General features: G+C 41.9%; 1 protein-coding gene across 2 annotated transcripts in view; it reads right to left on the minus strand.

Moving 5' to 3' along the window:
* MRPL21 (mitochondrial ribosomal protein L21) overlaps positions 1-7,193 on the minus strand; it is a 33,013-nt gene that overhangs the window by 11,990 nt on the left and 13,830 nt on the right. The window lies entirely within an intron of this gene.

Here is a 7,193-nt window from a genome sequence, read left to right on the forward strand (position 1 = left end):
TCTGATGCATCGGCCAAAGCTTATTAAAACCGCCCCTGGCCACTGCCTCAACCTGAGAAACCATAGAGAATTTTGGATCCAGGAGCATTCCCAAGCTATGTACCTGATCTTTCAGGGGGAGTGTAACCCCATCCAGAACACACAGATCTAAACCATTTCTTGGGTCCCAACCCACCCACCCACCTCCAGTCAGTACCTCTGTCTTATTTGGATTTAACTTCAGTTTGTTATCCCTCATCCAACCCATTACCACCTCCAAGCAGGCACTTAGGGAAGTTATGCCATTTCCTGATGAGGTTGATATGGTGAAATAGATTTGATGTCATCAGTATATTGGTGACACTCAGCACCAAATCTCCTGATGATCTCTCCAAGCTGTTTCATTTAGATGTTAAAGAGCATTGGAGACAGTATGGAGCCTTGTGGAACTCCATACTTCAGTTCTTGCTTTACAGAACAGACGTCTCCAAGCAACACCATCTGGAATCTACCAGAGAGGTAGGAACAGAACCATCGTAAAGCAGTGCCACCCAATCCCACCTCCCGTGACCCAGAAGGATACCATGGCTGATTGTATTGAAAACCACCTAGAGATCCCTTTTTCAGTTGGAGATCATCCATTTTCAATTGGAGATCATCCATCAGGCTATTCAAGGCAGTCTCAACTCTATAGCCAGCTTGAAAACCGGTTTGAAACGGGTCTACATACTCTGCATCATCCAAAACTGTCTAGACCTGAAAGGCCACCATCAGGTCAATCACCTTGCCCAACCACGAGAAATTGGAAACGGGTCTGTAATTAGCTAACTCTGAGGGATCCGATGCAAGTTTCTTCATACAAAGTCTAATAATAATCTCCTTAAGACAAGGAGGCATCCTGCCCTCTCTCAGAGAAGCATTTATAATATTTACCAGACCCTCTCTGATAATATGATTACCAGATTAAATAAGTCAAATATGACAAGGGTCAAGAGAACAGGTTGTAGGACGCAGGGTCTGAAGCAGTTTCTCCGCATCCTCAGGAGTCACAAACTGAAAGTGATCCCATCTAACCCCATAAGAGCAGTTGCTGGTCAGCTCCTCAGTAGACTCTGCAATAACTCTGGAATCCAGTTCGGTCTGAATACGAGAGATTTTATCCACAAAAAAGTTATTGAACAGTCACAGTGAGTGACTGATAGTTCCAAATTCAAATTCAAGAGAGAGGGGGGGCACATATCAGTTTCCTCACAACCCTAGGCAACTCTGCTGGGTATGAATTTGCAAAAACAATGCAGGCAAAAAAGGATATCTTCTTTGCTGCCTGCACTGCCAGAACACAGATCTTCAAATGTGCTCAGTGTTGCAATGTCAAATTTATGCTCCATCTTCCTCCATTTGCACTATAGTTGTCTACCTCACTGCTTCAGCTCCTGTAGTTCTTCCAAATACCACAGAGCTGATTTTGAAGCAGGTCAGAGAGGACACTTAGGAGTGATTGTGTCTACTGCTCTAGTGAGTTGCTTATTTCACGTTTGCACCAGAGCATCAACAGAATCACTAGCAGTTAGAGTCAACTCTAAACCCTTCCAAGACTTCTTGGAATCCTATTGGATCCAATAACCTTCTTGGGCAGACCAACCTAATAGGCCCTTTACCCCTGCAGAGGTAGGTTGTAGTTGCAAGTCCTACTTTAACCAGATGGTGGTCCGTCCATGACAGTGGGAAGATGACAAGAATCCCCACCCAAAGAACACCATCCTGTTCATAGCAAGAGATCAAATCGAGCATGTCACAAGCATCACTGTCGGTCCACAGACCACTTGGAATAGGCCTATAGTCATTGTGGCCGCTATGAACTCCTGAGCTGCTCCTGATAACCCAGCCCTGAAATGAACACTGAAGTCCAACAACAACCTGGGCAACTCCAATGTGAACTTCACAACCAGATCCATCAGCTCAGTTAAGGACTCTGTTGGGCAGTGGGGTGAACGGTACACCAACAGAAATCCCAGTCTATCCTTGGTCCCCAGGATTAGGTACACACATTCAATATGGGCCAATTCCCTGACAGGGATCCTGGTAAGATAAGATAAGAGACTGAAATAAAACAAGCAAGATCTAATGAAAGGAGACCAAAAACTTCAATTGATGGAGTAAGGTAAAGTATGCCGTTAAGTCGATCTTTACTCTGGGCGTCCACAGAGCCCTGTGGTTTTCTTTTGGTGGAATACAGGAGGGGTTTACCATTGCCTCCTCCCACACAGTATGAGATTATGCCTTTCAGCATCTTCCTATAAAGCTGCTGCCCAATATAGGTGTTTCCCATAGTTTGGGAAACATACCAGCAGGGATTTAAACTGGCAACCTTCTACTTGTTAGTCAAGCATTTCCCTGCTGCGCCACTTAAGGTAACAGATAGGGGACCAGAAGCATATTCCTTTCTAAAACTTGGGGTATAAAATAGCCCACCTGGCCAAGTTGAGGATCTGTAGCTCAAATGAACTGGAAAATAAGGCATTTGCTGTGTCCATGAATATTAATCTCTTTCAGAAGGTGCTAGTAAAAGCCAGTTGTTTAGCAAGTAATCTGAAATCAGTACGCATGTGGTAATATTTCCACTGTAGATTTGAACTGAGAAGATTATGTATAGACGTTTTGGTGCAATATCAGCTTGGTCTGGCAAGGATAGACTGGTTTCCCATGACCAACAGAATTCTTGAAGCAAAAAGAGCAACATGGCTATTGGAGACAGTGAACTAGAAGGAGCCCTAGCTCAGCAGTAGCACAATGCTTTACACACAGGAGGTCCCAAATCCAATCTCCGGCATCTCAATTTAAAAATCTCAGGTAGCAGGACTGGGAGAGAGGCCTCTGCTTGAGGCGCTGAAAAGCCACTGCCAGCAGAGTTGATTACTGTGAGCTGTATGGATCAAGAGCCAGACTTCTATTTATTACAACCAGTGATTGAAACAACATTTTATTTAATAACTAAAATAATGATGTCAACAACATTGAAGATTGCACCAAACAATTTTCAGAAGATATAAAATGATTCATTTGTGGACTTGAAAAAGCTTTCAAAAAGCATGCCCTTGACTTATCAATGCTGGGTCTTCATTTGTCATAACTTTATTTTAGGATTATCACAGAAGTCTAAAAAGGCAAGATGAAGTTCCTGCTGTAGCAGGGAATGGCATGTTTTGCTATGGGAAGACACGCGGCATTCCCAGATCCCCAATCTATTCACTACCCTTCATTCAGGCTGCCTTATTGTGAACACACTTACCCCTATGTAAGTCAAGGGCATGCCAACGTGTTCCTGGCACACCCTTTACTCATGTGTAAACAGTGATCATCTGAATTATTTCTCTGCATGCACTGCAAAACCCTGTTGCGTTTTTCAGCATGTGTAGAGGGCAATTTGAATGATCACCTTTTACACATGAGTAAGAGAGATGCCAAGAACACATCAGCATGCCCTTGACTTATATAGGTTCATTTGAACCGGTCCATGATAATTGACTACAACACAGAGCAGTGATTGTTTTACCATACTGCTGTATATAGGTGGCATATAATTGGTCTTGGCAAGTACAAGGCTGTGTTAGGTGTTGAACAGTGTTTTCCAGAGCAAGTAGAATAGACCCAATAGACTTGGGCTGAACTTTTCAGGAAGAGCTTAAGAAAATCACTTTTCTAATCCTACTGATTAGCCTTTTGTGAAAAAACAGACTAGATTAGTTTAAATTCTGTTTGTTAGAGTATCTAAACGGGATTTAATAGCCTTAATTAATAGCCATATTGTTCTTAAGCTTTTTATACTAAACTACAAATAGCTTGCACCATCAGATATTCAACTGCCCAGCAGTGGTGTGGCAGGATTGTTGTGACTGACAGGAGGTAAATGGCTAGCCAGATGGAACATGTAGAAAGTGGGAGAAGGGGGAAGCCAAGATCTAGGAGAGCAGGAGCTGACCTTTTGATGATGGAACAGGGCTTTGCCACTGGATATAAAGGCTGTCTGTGGAGCTGGCCATAGAAGAGGAAAGCTCCAGGTCACTACGGAAGACATATTGCAATCATGCAGCTCTATGCCACTGGGAAACACAACCGTTTCCCCTAAGGCACTACCAACAAAAATTTACATCAACTGTCATAACTGCTCACACTATCCAAGCACCTGAATACCCATTTCCAAGCAGAATTAGCCTTCCCAGCACTCAACTTTCCTACCACAAGTGTCAAATTTTCTAGCACAGTGACAGTTTTGACAAAACACATTTTCTGGAGATGCAATGATTGGCAAGAGACCCTATGCAGCTGCCATAAAACTGACAAATGGCAGCTCAAGTATTTATTCTCTTTGGCATCCATCAAGGCTGTGTCAGCAGTGAGAAAGGATTCTTTCAGGTTTGCAAGAATTGTGGAAGTCTGTGTCTCCATATTAATAAGCAGTCCAACTGGAGCCATACTGCTTGGTTTTGTGGGCCAAATGTTTGAGAATTTACAAGGTATAAGAAACTGCCTACTGAAAATTCCTATTTGCCAGAGGTGTCAGAAAAAAGCACCAATTAAGAATCTCAAAGGAGAAAGTGTTTCATCTCCTAACAATTAATCTAAGAAATATAGTGAATGCCTTACTAAATAATATTTCTCACAGAAGTATACTAATTCTTAAAATATGTATGCTGCTTTGACAAAATGGTCCAAGAGTGGCTAACAATATTAATTAAGTTGTTCTAGTAAGAACTAATCTGCTTACTTTCCTTTTACTTTCTTTACAACTGGACCAAATTTGGTTCAAATTAAGGTCCATGTTAGATCTCTTGTGCCTCAAATGCTCATGTGTCCACCATCTTGGATCAGGGTGGATGACATAATTACAAGATACACCATTGAGGTGTCCCTGTGTGTGTCACTCACTACAACTGTACCTCATTGGGTTCAAGTCAGTTAGACAATCTACAAGTCAGTGCACTTGTGCCTCAAAAGTTTATGCATCTGCCATCTTGAATCAGGGTGGATGACATCATCACAAATTGTGCCACTGAGGTGTCCCTGTGTGTCACTTACTACAAATTAACAGATTTGAACCAAATTAGGTACGACAGTGTACAAGTTAGCCTACTTGCACCTCAAACGTTCAAACATCCGCCATTATGGATTGGGGTAAATGACATCATCACAAACAATGCCATTGAGGTTTCCCATGTGCCCCTACAGCTGTAGCAAATTTGGTTCAAATTGGTTAGGTGGTTCACTTAGCCCACTTGCACCTCAGAAGTTTAAGTGTCTGCCATCTTGAATGGGGGTAGAGGACATCATCACTAACTACACTGTTGAGGTGTCCCTACAACTGTACCTGATTTGGTTCATAATGGTCCAGGCATTGCGAAGTTGATGATGGTGACAAACACACATGGACACACAGAATATCAGGTGATCTCATAAGCGTACTGGAAAGTAGGCTAAAAACAGTGCCACATGGAAAAAAGGAAGACTATTGTGGACTTTTGAGTTGCATTTTCCCTAGGTGCCCTAGTCAAAGAAATGACACTAAGTATTAGTAATGAGGAGAAAGTTTAAGAGCACTGCAATTACATTACTTTAAAACAACAACACCAGAGTATTAAGAACTTGAATAGCTTTATTTTTATGAGCAGTACCAAAGTCATTGCCTACCAAAGATTCCTCTGCAGACATGAGTCCCATGGATGCAATTTTAAAAAGCAGATGTGAACTATACATAGACTAACCAATAAGGGGGGTGGGGGAGCAGCAAGTCATTTGATAGCCCTTTTAAATCTCCCTTATTACTGAGCCCATAGTACTTGCTCTGAAAACATAGTACTTGCTCAAAAGGTGGTGTGTTTAAAATGCAGGTAACATTTGTTATCCAGAAGTTTGTAGAATTACTGTGCTTGAGAAATGGTAGTGCTTACAAAAGCAAGTGCTTCGTTTGGTGGACTATTCCATACGCTAGGAGATTTATATGAAGTTGTACCACAGTGTCACCCAAAAAGAGTTTTACAGCCTCTGTTCAGGGTATAGTATGCAACTGCAGATCCACACAGACACGGCAATAAGTCCTGACCCGTTCCAAACATTCCTACAAATCTTGTCTTGTGCACCACCTGGCAATTGCAGCTATATGAGTACAGTACAGCTGTTAAAATTGAAAAAAGCTTTTAATAAGTAGTTTGTGCTACTAAAATTTCTAGGTCTAACTTCACTAGGTTTCTCTAATTGTGCTGAAAACATTCGAAAGAAGGCCTCTGTCACTGGGAGATAAGGTGTTTAAAAATGAAGTCATTGTATGTAAGTTACATACATAACCTTTCTATAACTTGTTATGTAAAGACTAGATTAGTGAGCAATCTTTAGGTTTCATACAACAGAAGCCAACACTAGTGACCCAGCACCATCCTGAAAGACACACATAGAGTGCTGGGAAGTCTCATCTTCCCCAGTACTTTGCTCTGTGAGGAAGGTGCTGGGAAGAATGACACTTCCTGCGCTGTGTGTGTCCCTTTAAAGATGGTGCCAGGACTTCCCAGGCCTTTATTATTCTTATAGTCCTCCCCACTGCCCCATGCTGGGGAAAGCTCAGAATTGCATGGAAGTGGGAAATGGTGCTCACACTGGAATCCCACCCCCCCAGTGGCCCTCACTGGAAAAATAGTGAAGTTCACTGACCGATCGCAATTCCAATAGAATCCACTAGGTGGTTCCCACTGTTGATGTCAGAGGACTGGAAAACTTTGGCTTCATTATCAAAACAATCATGCTCTGCATAACTTTGCCAACACTTACCCATAGACGACTTTATTGGGGCAGAAAAACCTTAACTTTTGAACTGCTGGTCAGAACTTCAAACCAACAAAGGATTGCCTTCCTAGGGAAGCCTGGCATACATCAATTATTTTCACCAGAATTTAATTCATGCCACACTGTTTTAAATTTAGGTTGGGGGAACCAAAGTGTTAGTTTTCAACACACTAACCTTCTGTAGCTATAGCTACAGATGTCTTTGAAATTCAGCATGTTTGTAAACCTTACCAGGTACATCAGACACACCAAGTTTCAAATTATTAGCTCAACAGTTATGTTTATAAGCAATAGAATTTTGAGGCTTTTAATGGCTGAACTTTATTTTTGCTACTTGCCTTAATTAAAGGGACATGCCTATGCTCCTTTAATACAACATCTGC

This window comes from Hemicordylus capensis, chromosome 1, assembly GCF_027244095.1.
Source record: "Hemicordylus capensis ecotype Gifberg chromosome 1, rHemCap1.1.pri, whole genome shotgun sequence".
NCBI lineage: Eukaryota > Metazoa > Chordata > Lepidosauria > Squamata > Cordylidae > Hemicordylus > Hemicordylus capensis.